Here is an 18,345-nt window from a genome sequence, read left to right on the forward strand (position 1 = left end):
AGGAAATAACATGGATAAATATAAATGCTACCACTGTTGTATTTTTGGTTTGCAACACAATTTTTTACTTCCTACAGGATCTGAAATGAAATGATTCATCAATGGTTTTTGGACTTATAATTGCATAAATACATAATTTGCGACAAGAATTACATCAAGATGGGGAGCAGAGGGGTACAGGAACATAGTATGTTTGTGTGTTTTCTTGAAGTTAAGTTGGTATTAAACCAAATGAGATTATTACAGATATAGGATATGAAGAGAATGAGAATGGGGAGTTAATGCCAGGCTTCTATTTGGAGTGATGGGAAGGTTCTGACAATGGATGTGGTAAGGGTAGCAAAATACTATGAGTGTGATCAATCCTACTGAACTGTATGCTTGGAAGTGGTTGAGATGGGAAGGTTTATGTTGCATATATGGTTCCACAATTTAAAAAGGGGAGGGAGAGAGAGAGAGAGAGAGGGAAGGAGGGAGAGGAACAGAGAGAGAGATTAATGTAAGCTTTATATCCATATTAAATTTCTTGAACTTGGTAACTACACTTAAGGTGGTTATGTAAATGAATATCTTTGGTTCTTAGTAAATGTACATGTAATTATTAAGTGTTCAAGGACCATGATATATAAAACCTACTCTCAAATGTTTGGAAAAGAAATAGAGAAAGATAGATAGATGGATAGATAATGAGAATGACAGAGCAGAAGTGGCAAAAGTTAAAAGTTGGTGGATTTGGGTATCTGGGTGGAGTTTACACTGGAGTTCTCTATATGGGGCTGGTATTAATTTTGCAAATGTCTGATGAGTTTGAAATTATTTGAAAATACAATTGAAAAATCAAAACAAAAGAGGGATGAAAATTAAAAAGTAGTAATTATGTGAGTAAATTTAAATAAACACTGACAATATATAAAAGCAGTTTCTACCACCCCTGGAATTAAAAAGGTAGAATTTAAAAATACACAAGAGCAATAGCATATCCATCAGGAAGGAGGAGATCTGTGTTTTGGAAGAAGGCAAAAATACTGATTAGCACTTTAATTTTATAATTATTCTTGTTAACATTTCCAGGGAGACCACTAAAAGAACAGAAAGAGTATTCAATATCCAAAATATAGGGATGAAACAAACAGAATTAAGAAAAAATCATTCTCAAAGAAGGCAAGAAAAAAGAAAAAACATAAAATAGGACAAATAAAAGGCAAAAAGTATGACAAAAATTTAAATATTTGAGTAACTATAATAAATTTAATGGAAATCATCCAGGCAAAAGACAAATTGTCACATTAAGTTTTTCTTTAAGTACAGCATTGTGCTGTTTATATGAGACAGGGAAGGTCTGAGAAAGAGTGAAAGTCAAAAGCACAGAATAAGATAAAAGGCAAAAATAATTAAAAAGAAAGCTAAAACCCTTATGGTAATATCAGACAAAAGAGAAAAGGCAAAATGAGCAACTAAAAATAAGGAGAGTCACTTCGAAATGACAAGAGGTTCACCACACAAGGTGAATAGCAAGATTCAGAGACATATGTTTTTAAGCCTGCCATCACAGTGGGAGATTTTATTTTATTTTTTTAAATTTTTATTTATTTCTCTCCTTCCCCCCTTGTTGTCTGCTCTCTGTGTCCATTCGCTGCCCTCTTCTGTGACCACTTCTATCCTTATCAGTGGCACCAGTAATCTGTGTTTCTTTTCATTGCATCATCTTGCTGTGTCAGCTCTCCATGTGTGTGGCGCCATTCTTGGGCAGGCTGCACTTTATTTCGCACTTGGCAGCTCTCCTTATGGGGTGCACTCCTGCGTGTGGGGCTCCCCTATGCAGGGACACCCCTGTGTGGCAGGGCACTTCTTGCGCGCGTCAGCACTGTGCATGGGCCAGCTCCACATGGGTCAAGGAAGCCTGGGGTTTGAACCGCGGACCTCCCATGTGGTAGGCGGACACCCTATCCACTGGGCTAAGATCGCTTCCTGGGAGATTTTAATACATCTGTCTTGGCAATTGGTAGACCAAGCAAAGAATACAGAAGATTAAAACAACATAATTATTAACAAGTTTAATCTAATCAATATTTACATAACACTATATGTAACAACTGAACAGTATACAATTTTCCAAGCTCACATGGAACATTTTTACAAAACTGATGACCTACTGGCCATAAAGTGATACCAGAAAATTTCAAAGGACTAGAATCAGAATATACATTCTTTTACTGCAATGCAACTAAATTAGAAATCATTTTTTTTTGCCTAATTTTTAAAAACCTCACAAGCTGAGAGAAGGAAACGTTCTCAATCCAATAAAAGATATCCATAAAAAAAAAAAACCACTAAAAACAACAACAACAACAAAAACCAGCATTCACCACACACAAGAGTAGGGGCATACATTAAAGCCATTCCCCTTATCAGTCATCCTATTCCACATTGCATTTTAAGTCCTAACCCATACACAAGGTAAGAAAAAAATAAAAGGACTGAAAAGGAAGAAACAAAAATGTTATTATTAACAGGTAATTACTATTTTTGTAGAAATCTCCAAAGAGCTCATAAATTATTAGAATTGACAACAGTTTAACAAAGCTACTGGATATAAATCAATATACAAAAATATTGACTTACATTACTAGCCACAAAAACTAAAAGAAGATAGCATTAATAATAGCATTAAAATATATATGCACATAATATAATATGTATATATTACTTAGAAATAGATTTAACAAAAGACATACAAACCTTTTTGGAAAAAACAATGTTATTGAAAGCCAAAAAAAAAAAAAACAAATAAGGAGGTATCATATCATATTTCCTTATGATATGGACTAGAAGACTCAGTATCATAAAGATACCAATTCTCCTTGTGAGGGTTCAGCTTTCCTCTTTACTCTTAAGACTCCATGGTCAGCTTCTTCCAAGCTCAGCTATAGGTGGGTGTAGGGCTCATTTCTTTAGAGGCTCAGCTGCTCTGGTCTCTTCACAAGGTCAGCTGTAGACTATCAGGCTCATCTCTTTTCCTCTGTGTTGTTGTTCTCTGTGTATCTACTTCTGTGTGAGTCTGTTTTATCAGGGGTCTGGGACTCACTCTAATGATGTGGTTGAATCAAAGCCCTAATCTTAACATAATTTAATTTGACGTCTCACCTGAATCTAATTCAATCAAATGGTTATCATGTCAGTTTACAAATATACTCAGTATCTCTTTTTGGAATTCATAAATTATATTAACTGCCACATGCGATTAGACCTGAAGAATTTATTATTTTTATGTAGCTGAATTTATCAATCTTTTTGTTTATAGCTTATGGGTTTTACAAACGTAGAAAAGCCGTTCCTAATCTAAGAATATAAATACCTCCCGTATTCTCTTCCAGCTTTTTTTTTAGGTACCAGGGCCAGGCACTGAAGCCAGGACCTCGTACATGGGAAGCCGGTGCTCAACCACTGAGCCACATTGGCTCCAAGAGTTGGTTTTTCCATTTGTTCATTTGTTGTTTGTTTTTTTGTTTTGTTTTGTTTTTAGGAGGCACCAGGGACCAAACCCAGGACCTCCCACTCAACTGCTTGAGCCATGTCTGTTCCCCTCTTCTAGCATTTTTATGGATTTACTTTTTATATTAAACACCTGATCCAACTTGAATTTATATTGGTGTAATGTGTGAAGCAGAGATCTAACACTTTCCCCCTTCCCAAGATGGCTAGCCAATTGTTCAAATGCCAATTACTGAAAAAATCCATCTTCCTTCACTGATTTGAAATAATAAATGCTATTTTATACTAAATGTTTACATCTTTGGCTCTATTTCTGAATATCCTACCCTGCTCCATTGATCTTTCTATTCACTAGGACTCAAAAAATACATATCATAGGGTGAAAATTTCCGTGGATCTGACAACATCAAAATTAAGGTCACCATAGACAAAAGAGTGGCAGGCTGGCAGAAGATATTCACTATGCCTAACACAAGAACATGATAGCTAGAATATATGAAAAACTCCTGTAGTTCAACAAGACAGGAAAAACATAGGAAAGACGTCAAGGGAAAAAAATTAACAAGGAATATGATTTAAGTAGTTCACAAAAGAAGAAACCCACAGTGACTAAAAAATATATGAGAGATGTTCAACCTTGCTGTAAACAAAAAAGTACAGGTTAAAACTACCTGGTGACACTACTTTATATCTACTGGATTGGTAAAAATTAGAAAATTAAAAAATAAGCGTGGTAAGGATACGGGTTAACAGGAAGCTTCATGTATCACTGGGGGTAGTGTTAAACTAATAACTATTCTAGAGCGCAATCTCACCATACTTACTAAAATTAAGTATGTCCAAAGATGCAAAAATGTCACTGTGCAGTCTTTACTCCAGAGGAATTCTCTCCCAGTTATATAAGAAAACATAAACCAAGACAGTTATCATAGAGTTGCTTGTTGGAGAATAGAGTTGGAGGCAATCTAAGTTCATCGCTACCTATGAACTCCAAGAATAAGTAAAAATGTGGTAAATCATTACTATGGACTACTGTGCATCAGTTAGAAGCAATCAACTGGACAAAGGCATAGACAGGTCATAAAATATATCGAGTGAAAAGTCAGAATTAGATTCTTAACACTATTCCATTTACATAAAATTAGACCCGCCTTGCTTCACTCACTGAAGTGTAAACTGCTTGTCTCCTCTAAGTACCTGATTCCTGATGCTAGAAAAACAGAGGAGGCAGGTGTTTTAGTTTGTCAAAGGGCTGCCAATGCAAAGTACCAGAAATGTGCTGGCTTTTATAAAGGCATTTATTTGGGGTAAAAGCTCACAGTTCCAAAGCTGTGAAAAGTCCAACTTAAGGTACCATAAGACTTACTAAAGTCAGCTACTGTTGATCTTGGCATTTTTGCCACATGGTGGAGCAAGATGGCTTCTCTGCAGAGGTCTCTGCCTTCCTCTCTAGAATCTACCATCTCTTGGAACTCAGCTTTGAGCAACCAGGAACAGGTCTTGTCTCTTTCCAGGCCTCCAAGATCAGTCTCAGCTGTTCCATTCTCTTCCCAAGTTCATCTGGAAGCTATTAGGCAAATAGGAGGGCTAATTTCTTCTTGAGCTGCTCTGTGGGCCCAGCCTCTCGGGAGCTTCATGTTTAAGCAATCCTCTCTCACACTGCAGAATCAAATATGCCTACTCCCTTCTTCCTCTGTCCATGTGAGTCTGTTTATATCAGACTCAGTAGACTCAACCTGAGTCACACCTTAGTGCAATCAAAAGCCCTAAAGCACTCTTATCAAGTTATCGAATCAAAGGCCCTTCAACTGAATGTAATGCAATCAAAGGGTATCACACTCAGAGGAATAGATTAGTTAAAAAACAATCTTTCTCTTTTTTGGGGATTCACAAAATAATCTCAAACTGCCACAGTAGGTTTCCTGGAGGTTTGAAGAATAATTATTTATCAGATCATTTTATCACATAGGAGCCTTTGAAAGGCCCAGAATCTAGAGAGAAGATATAGGACTAGAGAGTCTTGCTTTGATGAGGGAAGAAAAGAAGACATATGTAATCTAGAAATCCTGAGTCAGTTTAGGAGCGAAGTATGAAATATGGCATAGCTTTAACAGGAAGAGGAGTAAACCTGAATATAAACTTTACTTAGATGACCACAATTCAGTTCAAAATTAACTAGGGAAAGATTGGTATGATCCAATTTCCTGAGACATATAAACTTCACTCAAATTTTATTATTGAGGTTTTGTACCAGATTAATGGTGGGGTAGAGGTGGGGGTCATAAAAGACAGATTCCCTACAAACAAACCAGACAAAAATCACAAGTACAATTACTGTCTTTGGTAGTTCTAAACATTAATGGAAAAATGAAACACTGCAAACAAGTGATGAAACCAATTTTGCTTAGATTACACTCAAAGAGAGAACCACCCCAACTCACTACCAGTGTAAACTCTTCACAAGAGAAAAGATCAGGGCGGGTCTTAGGATTCTGTGATCCGGATTTATAGACCCTCACTCCTTATACGAATACCCACGATTAACCAATAGTACCTAGATACAGTTGGCAGAAGCAAAGCTTAGCTGGGAAAGGGATAGAAATAAGCTTCTTAAAAACATCTCCCTTTCTCTGTTGAACTATACATTAGGGCAGGATCAATGCTTCAAGTCCTATTCTTTCTTGTCTCAATTCTTTCCTATTTCTATTCACAAGAATTCTGTGAAGATTTGTTCTACAGCCTAGAAAAACAATCTTCTCAGGCTGAACTTTAAAGCTATAGCCTGAGAAATCCCAATCTAATGATCTGACAAACAACTTTCCAAAAGATATGTTTTTCTTGACCTTCAAGAATATTAAAAATTGGAAACGGACTTTGGCCCAGTGGTTAGGGCGTCCGTCTACCACATGGGAGGTCCGCGGTTCAAGCCCCGGGCCTCCTTGACCCGTGTGGAGCTGGCCCATGCGCAGTGCTGATGCGCGCAAGGAGTGCCGTGCCACACAGGGGTGTCCCCCGCGTAGGGGAGCCCCACGCGCAAGGAGTGCACCCATAAGGAGAGCCGCACAGCGGGAAGGAGGGAGCAGCCTGCCCAGGAATGGCGCCGCCCACACTTCCCGTGCCGCTGACGACAACAGAAGCGGACAAAGAAACAAGACGCAGCAAAAAAAAAAAAAAGACACAGAAAACAGACAACCGGGGGAGGGGAGGGGAATTAAATAAATAAAAATAAATCTTTAAAAAAAAAAAAAAAGAATATTAAAAATGAAGGAGTTTAACAGTGGGCACTGTTTCTGAGTCACAACAGCTGATTATTATGTGTGGGCTTTTTTATATGGATAAGCAGTGGGTGAAAATGAAGAGAATGCCATTTTTAAGTGAATGTATATACTCTTAGACAAAAATAATCAGTTACATATCCTTAAGGCTAGCAAGTGCCTCTTGACAATATTTGTTCATCAGAAATTCTATTGCATGTCTACTATGTAATAGGCCCTTTGCTCTGATTTCACTCTAAGAAGATGAGACTTCTACTTTTCGAGTGTCTAATTCTAATGGCTGTTAATTTCCATTTTCATGAATAAAATGTGTGCTAACAAAAGTGAGTTTTATAACAAGAAATTAACTAGAAGATGGCACTATGAATAATGCCAAGGCTCTTATATTGTTTTATTAACCCGATTCAGAAGTTAAAAGGAAACTAAGAACTGACATTTTTTGCTATTATTCATCTTAATTAGGGCTTTTAAATAAATTCTTAGGCTAAATTGACCATCTCTTTTTTTCCCCTAAACATAATTTATAGGCTACCTCTATAAAAAATAGCATGTTAGTCTAGTTATCACAACACTTCGGATAATTCTGAGCACAATTCTCAGTTCCATCTCCAATTTTACAAATAAAGCATAGCCTCTGTAACCATCTATCCCTCACCATATAAAAGATGCCTATTCAGACACAAATGTACAGAACCGACCTGCTACAGAGATAAAATAGTTGTTGGCTCTACAGATCATTTACTTCCAAGTATTTCTGTTCCCCAAAACTTTGTTAAAAATAAAGCCCCAATTTCACAACAGGATTCACACTGTTAATTTATAAATCTAGACTTGGAGAATTAAGGACTGAGAAATAACGATATCTTAAACCATCTACAACAAAATGAACTTAAAAAGGACATGCCCAACTGAATTCAGGTCGTTTGAGTAAAAAAAAAATCCACTGCTGCACATTTTGTTTAAGTGTTACTGTTTCTGCCTATTAATATTGGAAACACAAATAGTGCAATTTGTGCAATTGGAGAATCTTGCCTTTTTCTTGACTCCCCCAAAAATACAAACCAACAGAAACTTGTTATGCACTCATCAAAACGCACTAATGGGTATTCTGAACTCCTTATTAACATTGACATCTGCAACAGGAGGCAACAGGGAAAAAATCATCTTTTCCAAGTAGAGAATAGTTTGTGAAAGGATGAGGGCATTTTATCTGCTTGCTGTGACCAGCGTGTGTACACACAAACCTTAACAAGACTACAAGTTTATTCCAGAAGGAAATAATTTAGTTATGAACTAAATAACACAATTCAGAACTTCAAATGCTATGGTCTTGAGTATTAGACCAGATTTAGTAGCTCCATATCTAAGATTTTTCTACCTGCCCCTCTTCATTCAGTACAGGGATGGCTGGCTGCTCAACACACTCCTCCTCCCCCTTTTCCTTTCTTTGAGCTGTATACAGTGAAAATTGTCTTTACTGTATTTTTGTTCTCTGGTAATGTAATAAGCATGATGGTGCCTTCTATTAATACATCATTCCAGTCTTGCTGGTAATTTTGTACAGTGTAGTGTATGAATTGCTGTGCTGCAAAGCCACACAGCTGCAAAATGTTGAAAAATCATTGAAGTGTGTAAAAATTGCAGTATCTTTAAAATCAGTAAAGTTGACTTAGCATATTAAAAAAAAAAAAAAAAAAAAGCCAACACTCAATGCAACATTCGCCATTAAATTGCCAAGCACTAAAATAATCTTTTTCAATTCCTGGATTAATCTTGGTACCAGGGGCCTGTCAAAGGCAGCAGTTTTCATTTTCCTAACCCATACTGCTAAGGAACCTCTCTAAGAACACAGGGCTTTTTAAGTGTTTGTCTAGGATATGGCCTAACCATCTCTTCGATCTTATGTTTCACAATATAAACCCTTTTATCCAGTCCACATCTCCATAATGTTCTACTCAATTAGAAGCCACTTTTTGACTGCCTCCCCTGTCACTCTTTTCTCAGGCTTCAAAGCCTAGCTCAAAAAGTTTACCAAACCTTGTCAAAACTTCCTTCCTGATTCTATTCATCACTGACCTCTCCCCCAGCTCCTTCTGTATTTATTGTTAATATTAATATCTCACCATTTCTATGTAATCACATTGCCATCTTTGTCACTCTGATACAATTTATTACATCAGATTTCATTATGCATATGTCTTTTTTTCTCAGACTCTTAGCTCCTTGTAGGCAAATCTCTCTCCTTCTACTTTGTTTTGTTTTGAAATAGCCACAGCATTTTGGATAATACTTGTCACAAAATATGAATCAATATTCATTACTAACCCAAAATTTATACTTTAAACTCTAAATCATCTTATTTTAAAAAAAAATTTTTTTAGAGCATCCTTAAAAGAGACTTTTGATCAAAAAGAAAAGCTTAAACACCTAGGAGTAGTTTCAAACATGTTAATATTGTTGTGGTTACCATCCTTTGACCTTCTACGATATTTATAGATCAAATCCTTCAAATTTAGGAGAAACTAGCCCCATTCAATTTATGAAATTTGATCACAGGCAAATGGTGGAGGGGAAAGAGAATGAAGGAAGTGACTCTAAGCATAGCCATAGAGGAGATGGTTGACATAGCTTCACAAATAATACATTAAAAATTTAGCACCAATAAACACATTAAACCAGTAACACTTCCCAATATTAACAGGTAATAAATATCAATATGAATGCATGTGTGTATCTATACATGTAATTCATGACCAAAATTAACTTCAAAATGGGTCTACACACAAATAAACAGTCCGAAGTAAAATAAATATGTAGAAACTATGTTTTAGTTGGGCTATTTCTCAATTTTAAGAAAACAAAATACTTGGAAAGAAAAGAACTCTTCCAAAAATATTCACTAAACAAAGAAGACTGAATTCTCCTTAGGTAGAAGCCAGTTGGGAGTGCTAGTAGAGGAGAATTAGTTTTGTTATGGAGCTTTAAAATGTTGATGTCCTCAATGTTTTCTAGCATCCTTTTCATAGGATTTTTTTTAAAGGAGGTACCGGGTATTGAACCCAGGAACTCATATGTGGGAAGCAGGCGCTCAACCTCTGAGCTACATTTGCTCCCCTCTTTTCATATGATTTTGCTTTTTCTCTGGATTGAGTTTACCTTCTGAAAATTTTTTTTGTAAGAACTGAGGACCTGAAACTCCAAATGGCATTCAAGGGTATTAAATACAATTAAAAAATTTTCAAAAGGTTGGTAATTTTACTTCTCTGGAGGAATTTTTAAACTTTCAGTTTTTTTTTTTTTTAAGCTTTTTTTAAACAATGTAGAAAAACAAGGCTGATTTCATACTGGCTCTACTGTGAATAGGTTTCAACTATTAATGAAAGGCAAAAATTTACTTAGGGCCATACACCACATGAAAGTAATTGATTCACCTACACTTTAGCAAACAAGTTCACTCGCAGAGGCCTCAACTAAGTTTGTTGAGTTAACAGGCCCTAAGAAAAAGGTCTCCTATGACCAGTTTACTATCACTGAACATAAGACATGAAAATTAGATTTTCCTGAAGTAAAACATCTGAAAACAACCCTGACTACATTTCCAGTTAGTTTCTAGTAACAAAAAATTATGACCCAAGAGAAAGCAAACAGCAGCATTAACAAGTGCCAATAGTTGGGAAAAGAGCTCTGATGAAATTTTTGCAAAGATAAGGCTCTTCAAATTTTTATGTTCAGTTTTTTAAATTTGACATTCTATATGAATATTACATTTCTGGATTCTTTTACAACTTAAAAAAAGAGAGAAAAAAAAAAACAAACCCAGTGTGTGCTGTTCTTTCTTGTGAAAAAGTTTGTGTGCCTTCCCTTTATTTATTCAGCAAATATTACCAAAGCACCACCTACCATGTGCTACAGGTATTCTAGGTGATATAAAATATAGTATTCCTTACTTGGAAATAATAATTATACCATATTGTTTTAGTATACTTTTTTAAATGAACTTCAAACTTCTTAGCTGATTTTTTCATTTGTCCTCACAACAAAAATAAAGCTGTCTTACAACATGTTCATTTAGCATTGGCATTATAATACCTGGTTAGCCTGGGAGCAGAGATCTGATTTACAAATCTTACCTCAAATTGAACATACAAGTCCAAATCTGAGGAGCAAAGCTCACACAGGACCTCCTGCTGGGTCGATCCACTGCATCAAATTTTTAACCCCATCTTCTAAAATCCCTTTGCTAGTCCTATTTAGGGAAGGGGAGTAAGAACTTCTTACCTCGGGATATATATACACAGAAGATCCCCTTTCTATACCCAACTCCTCCTAGCCCTCCTCAAAACACAGAAACTAATCACTGTTTTCAAATCCAAGGCTTTGGGCAAAAATTTATATACCAATTTTTTTTTAACAGAGAAGGAAGAGACAAGGTTTTTAGCTTGTTTTTAAGAAAAGTGGACAACCAAATGTTTATTGGAAAAACCAAATGAGATCAACTAACACATAAGATATTACTATTTTCAGAAGTTCAACCTCTCTGGGAGAAAACAGTGTACTTTAAGTAGCTCAACACTAGAGTTTGATTATTATTTTTAGTTAAGTAATGACAAAAGCCTGTTGGCTGCTGAAGCAGCCAGGCTTGTAAACCTCACCACCTTGGAAAACAGAAGCAGAATTAACAACTGAATGAAATAAGAATTAACTACAAAATACAGTATTTATACCATATTTTAAGATGAAATTTCAAGTTCATTAACTAAATTCTTATAATGGCTAAAAAGGGAAGAATCTAAAAAGTGGCACATAATTATGATACTAAAACAAATGAAGTCTTGTTTATGTAGACCAAAACTAGTTGAATACTCATTATTTTATTTGGTTTAACCAAATATTTCTGGCATTAAATTGATAATTAGCATTATGAAAAAGCAAAGTGTTCCTTGAAATGCAATTTTGTTTTAAGTGGGATTTTATTATATGTTGATACTAAAATATTTTTCCTCAGTTCATATCTCTAAAACCATAATGAGAGCGAACAGAAAAAAAAAAAAAAAGGTTTAATACACAACATATTCACCTCACTCGTTTTAAAAACATCAGATTCATAAAATGAAGCTATCTGCATTCCTGGGAGCTCAACTGAAACATTCACTGGTTATCTAGGTTGTGTGGCAGAAGAATCATTGTTTAGTACATGACTAGTTGAGGTATAAAGCTTAAAAGTTGACTTGGCAAATCAGAACTCAATCTAGGCCCCTAGATCTCCACTCCAGAATAATGCTTTTAAAAACTTTCTTGAACCAAGAATTATATTTGATATTTGACATTTTTTTGGTGCCATTCCTCGCTCATATTATCCTACCTTTATACCTTCATATTTATTTCTATATTCCCTTCTTCAGTCCTAAACATCTCATTCAACTCAAATTATCCCCTCCAGTATACAAGGCCATGAGCCATATTATTACAACCGTAAGCAAAACTTCTAGAGTTAGTGACCCCCAAAGGAAGGCTAAACTCTTTAGCATGATACTTAATGCCACAGTCCTATCATTTTAGCCTATCTTTCCACTTTCCTCCCCATTTGTCCAGCTCAAATGTTACATTTTTCATCCAATATGTTACATTTTTCATCCAATATACGTTCTGACACTTCTGATAGAAAAACATTTGTCTTCCCTCCTAAAGTCTTGTGGACCTCTATTACCAACTCGTTGTTGACATTTATCTTATCCCCTTTACTAGATCATGAGTTTCTTAAAGGCAGGGACCATGCCTTGTTCACCTCTATAATTCCAATTGTGCTTAGCATGGTAGGAACTTAAATGTTCAAAGCCTCTAAATCACAAGAGAAAATACCAAATACATCATTTTGGAAGGCAGCAATGGATTAAACTTGCCTGTTCCTAGCCTAGTATAAAAGGGCACATTTGTTTGTTTTTTTCACATAAGATATTTCCTTTAAGTAATTTCTTATTTAATAAGATATATATACTCAAAGAATTAGGCCTATAAAGGAAACCTTCGGTGGATCATTCATTGAGAACCTCCAGTTTAAGGTCTGAAAGGGGCCCGAGAAGTCATTTAGTCCTACCCTAATTTTATAGACCAGGAACCCAAATTCCAGAAAAGCAGAGTGATGAACCCTTAGGTCACTCAGTTATTTGGTGATGAAACCCAAGGCAGAATCCAAATTCCCTAGCTCCAAGATTAGTACTGCTCTTTTTCCCTATGACATGCTCCATTAACTTGCTAAATTTTAAAAATAAAACAATCTGTGCACATCAGAAAGAGGCATAAGAGGACAGATATCTGCCTTTGAATCAATACGTTATTAATAAAATATATTAAAAACACATTTCAGAGCACTTATCAGACAATTAAGTCTCCTAAGAAAAGAAGCAGAGGCTGAAAGAGAAAGAAAAAATAAAGAATATTCAAACTGAGTCTTATAAAAATATCTACACTTGCTCAGATACAAGATTTTGGTGATATAAAGCTAAAATAAAAGAGAACCAAGTTTTCAAAATGCTAGGGTCTTTGGAAAGGTCTAATCTAGCAATTATCAGCCTCTCCAACAAGGCAGAATGCTCTGCCCTACACACACCTTCCCATCAATCCTGACTGCCCAGATGACAAACACAGCACCAACTTTCTTAAAATTCCCTTTGGTGTTAAGATTAACGCTACAAGACTAGATGGGGGACAAACGCATCATTGACAGGTGCAGCTTTACTGTGGCTCTCCACAGACCAGGGATTCTTAACCTTTTTTGTTCCATAAACCCCTTTGCCAGTCAAGTGAAAACCATGGACCCCTTACTAAGTCCACACTACATTGTGTATTATTTAATAAATATATCACACCTGTACCAACACGTCTCCATGAGAATAATGTTTTTTTGAATTTCAATTCAAGCTCACACACCCCATGTTAAGAACCCCTGCCATAGACAGAGGCTGTTTTCTGTGACTTGCCTATATCAACATCATGGGTGCCAAGGGCAGTGTCGGTGTGAACACAGACTGCTACAGCGGCAAGCAGACCCCCTCAAAGACTTTTTTTTAAATTTCTCTCCCCTCCCCCTCCACCCCCATTGCCTGCTCTCTGTGTCCATTTGGTGTGTGTTCTTCTGTGACTGCTTCTATCCTGATTATCAGTGGCACCGGGAATGTTTCTTTTTGTTGCGTCATCTTTCTGCATCAGCTCTCCGTGTGTGCGGCGCCATTCCTGGGCAGGCTGCACTTTCTTTTGTGCTGGGTGGCTCTCCTTACGGGGGGCACTCCTTGCGCGTGGGGCTCCCCTATGCGGGGGACACCCCTGTGTGATGGCACTCCTTAAGCGCATCAGCACTGTGCATGGGCCAGCTCCACACGGGTCAAGGAGGCCCGGGGCTTGAACCGCAGACCTCCCATGTGGTAGACGGACGCCCTATCCATTGGGCCAAGACCACTTCCCCCCTCAAAGATTAATGCACCAGAAAAAGAGTTGCCCAGTCCAGATTCCTCAGAGCAGATAGGCAGCTGTGAAGCCACCACCACCATTACCACTAGTGAGGTCAATGGATACTCAAGCAAAATGCTGCCTTTCACCACCAAAGGAAAGCGCTCAAGTTCTGGGATACTCCTAGGAATCTCCTGGCACCTACCAACTGGCCTTCATGCCATTGGCAGCTGTCCTGCAACAATGAGGTCAGATGCACTTGAACTTTTCCTTCCAGAGTATCCCTTATTCTAAAGTCTGCTTCACCCAAGCCTTCAGCTCTCGCCCTTCGGGTTTCAAGGTATACTCTTCCTCTTGTAGTTACTTGAGATGATCTTTAGAATCAACCTGGGATGCCAACCACAGACTCCTTAGGTGTCTGAGAACATTGGAACCAAAGCCAGGTGTGCCTTCAGCTCCTGATGAAGGATAACTTGATCTAGTTTTAACCAGTTTGGGCCATGTGACTGTTATCTAGATATGTCTGTATACCCAGTGACTACCTCAGTGCTCAGCAGAGTGTAAGTGGTCAGTCTACAAATGTCCCTGAATGAAGGAACACCCCAGGCCTGCACCAAAAACAGGCAAATTCCTACCCCATCATCCCCCAACAAAGAAAGCCACTGTGGAGTTAAACATACTCAAATATTTGTAAAAGCATCTCTACTTTTCCCCTCCTCTTTCCAGCTTTCCCTAAACTACGCAACTGCTTTCAGAATTCTGATACCCAGCAATGTGGGAAATGTGTTACTTCTAAATTATCGTCCAAAACATTCAAAGAGCTCACTTTAAGTGCTGTCACCAAGGATTCTAGCGAGTCACTGGTCTGGGCAAAAGAATATGCAAGATTCCACAGGTACCCTGTCAACCCTGCCAAGGAAGATTTTAGCCAACTTCCACCCTTCCCACCCAATCCCAAGTAAACAGGGCATTTGTTTGTATTTCCACACTGGCTTCAGGAACGAAAACACCTCCTCCTCCTAGAAAAACAATCTGTAACATTCAGACAGTGAGCTCTGAGGGCAAACTTTTTCAGTGCATGCTAGGGCACGACGTACAGTGTGCTTGTAAAAAAACCAAAGCCGAGAAGTGTCCTTACTCGAGGTTTCTCCGTTTAAGCATTCCCCGCGCCTTAACGCGGCTACCGAGTTGAGTGTTCGTATACTTTTCAGAAGGAAGGATTTTTGAAAAGAGTATTCATTTAAAGTTGTAGCCGCAAGGGGAGAAACCTTCCTAGAGCCTCCAGCAGCAAATTAAACGTTTTGCTCTGTGTAGGGGTTAAATTAAGACTAAAAAAATCGTTTTCCCTTGCTCACTTTAAGTCTTCTGTACCACCTGAGGTCCTGACAAAGAGTTAACAGTTGTCTGAGGTTAGTTCCTGCGGTTTGAAATAAAACACAACACCCGAAGAGCCCGGTGCTTCCCTTTAGACCCTGTAAAACAACCCCGGGAACCTGGAAAAGCGCCGGGTCAAGACCGGAGCGCGCTCGGCCGCCCCGTCCACTCGCGCCCCGCCACGCACGCTCGCTCCCCGGCTGCGGTCCCTCCCGCCGGTCCCCGCGCGGATCCTCCGCACTCCCGCACGGGCCGGCGACCTGCGGGGGGCGCGGGCCGGGGGCGAGACGCGCCCGCCGCGGGGGCTTCGCGGACCCGAGCGGGGCAGGGCCCCTCCGCCCGCCGCCAGCCGCGGCTCAGGGGGTCGCGCCGCGCGGGGGTCAGGAGCCGGCGCCCCCCTCAGGCGCGGCGCCCCCCTCAGGCGCGGCGCCCCCCTCAGGCGCGGCGCCCCCCTCAGGCGCGGCGCCCCCCTCAGGCGCGGCGCCCCCCTCAGGCGCGGCGCCCCCCTCAGGCGCGGCGCCCCCCTCAGGCGCGGCGCCCCCCTCAGGCGCGGCGCCCCCCTCAGGCGCGGCGCCCCCCTCAGGCGCGGCGCCCCCCTCAGGCGCGGCGCCCCCCTCAGGCGCGGCCGCGGTGTGAAGGAGGGGGCGCGACACGAGGGCGTGGGCTGGGGAGGGAGCGCCCCAAGTCGGCACCCCCGGGAGCCCGAGGCTTCCCCACACGCTCCGCCGCCGCCCCGCGACACGCCACCTCGTCGCCCTCCACCTGCCCGGGCCCCGAAGGGGCGCACTCACCTGGCGGCAGGTGCCCGCCGGACCGCCCGAGCCGCCAGCCGCCGTCAGCCCGCGCGCCCGCCGGCCCCTCGGTCCGCCCAGCCACCCGGGCAGCCGCGCGCCCCCGCTCGCGCGCGCCCGTGCCCCGACACCCACTGCGCGCGCCCGGGCATTTAAAGGGCCAGGCGCCCTCGCCGTCTAGGACTTGGACTCGCCAGGAGAGCTCCGGGAAGGCGCGTGGCATTGGAAGAACCAGAGCGAGACCGGACACGCGTTTTCCTAACTCCAGCTTTGAGGGGTTATTTTATATTCAAGGATAATAACGACAACAGCCATTTATTGAGCGCTTATTACCTTCGGTCAGGGCACTTTACCTAGAAGCATTATTTCTTTCACTCCTTAAAGCAATCTGATTTCTCTACACCTATTTTACCGAGATGGAGACCTGAGGTTCAGAAAGTTGAAGACACTTGTCAAGGAGCTTTTCACCTCGCATCTCGGCGCTGTTTCTTCCTCTCGCTCTCTGTGGAGATATCCACGAAGGCTAAGAGCTGCTTGTGGAAGGCTGTTTGTACACTGATGAAAGTTGCTGTCACCTGGTTTCCATGGGGCCGAGCAACTCTGCAGGGAGGGAGAGAGCTAGAGCTACGGGGGTTTTATGAATTGTAAGGCTTATTAAATACCCAAGTAGGAGACAATAGGCAAGCTATATTGCAAAAATGCTCTTTGCATTTATCCCCATTTTACAGAAAAGTGAGGAAGGAAGTGGTTGGTTGCACAGACGCCTGAGTCACTGGCACCACTCAGGGCTGAGCCTCAATTCCTTTCTCCTTAGATCATTTCTTCGCCCTCCCCAGGAAGAGATACCTGATTAAAGGGAAGAAAATTTTTCCTGTAATAACACATTGGCCTCACTTAATTCCCTGCATCTTTAATTAATGTTTACAAAGCACTTTAATCTGCCCAACATACTAGTTAATTAGGCAAGTATTATTATCCCCCTTTTTCAGGACCAACCCAGGAGGGACTCAGTTCTGACAGTCGTTAATCTTTGATGAATAATGGACTTAAATTTTCTGGTTAGGCTTTTTTTTTCCCCTGTTAAATATTGTCCTATATTGTATTAAATATGAATGTCTTTACTTAATAAAAGCTAAGTAATATTAAACACCTATTGGTGAGAAGTAACACAGGCAATTCCTGTCTTCAAGGAATTCAGATAAAGAAATTATTTTTTAACATAATTTTATTGATACATATTAATAAATCATACAGTTCATCCAAAGTGTATAATCAATGGTATTTGGTATAATCACATAGTTGTGCATTCATCACTTCAGTCATTATTAGGGCATTTTTATAATAATAAACAAAAAAGCGGACAAAAATATTCATCACCACCTCTCAATATCTCTCTGTGTTTCCCCTCCTGTACATAGCTGCTATTTCTGGTAAAGAAATTATTTCTTATTATTTATTTATTTATTTATTTAAAGATTTATTTTTATTTATTTAATTCCCCTCCCCTCCCCTGGTTGTCTGTTTTTTTTTTTTCTGTGTCTTTTTTTTGCTGCGTCTTGTTTCTTTGTCCGCTTCTGTTGTCGTCAGCGGCACGGTAAGTGTGGGTGGCGCCATTCCTCGGCAGGCTGCTCCCTCCTTCACGCTGGGCGGCTCTCCTTATGGGTGCACTCCTTGCGCATGGGGCTCCCCTACGCGGGGGACACCCCTGTGTGGCGCGGCACTCCTTGTGTGCATCAGCACTGCACATGGGCCAGCTCCACACGGGTCAAGGAGGCCCAGGGCTTGAACCGTGGGCCTCCCATGTGGTAGACGGACACCCTAACCACTGGGCCAAAGTCCGTTTCCCTATTTCTTATTATTTATTGATTGATAAGTGCTTCCAGATTTTCTTTTTTTTTTATTGTTGTTCTTTTTACTTTTATGGTGTATCTTTCCTTATAGGTGAAGAAGAACGAAGAAAGGAGAATTTG

The 18,345-nt window shown here is 40.0% G+C and overlaps 1 protein-coding gene across 1 annotated transcript in view; it reads right to left on the reverse strand.

Annotated features, from left to right (window-relative positions):
- The window catches only part of PROSER2 (proline and serine rich 2), a 52,380-nt gene extending 35,928 nt beyond the window's left edge, over positions 1-16,452 (reverse strand). The window contains exon 1 of the mRNA XM_004468863.4: positions 16,376-16,452. The gene's annotated coding sequence lies outside the window, so the exon portion shown is untranslated. The remainder of the gene's footprint in view (positions 1-16,375) is intronic.
- Positions 16,453-18,345: the final 1,893 nt, after the last annotated feature.

This window comes from Dasypus novemcinctus, chromosome 20, assembly GCF_030445035.2.
Source record: "Dasypus novemcinctus isolate mDasNov1 chromosome 20, mDasNov1.1.hap2, whole genome shotgun sequence".
Lineage (NCBI taxonomy): Eukaryota > Metazoa > Chordata > Mammalia > Cingulata > Dasypodidae > Dasypus > Dasypus novemcinctus.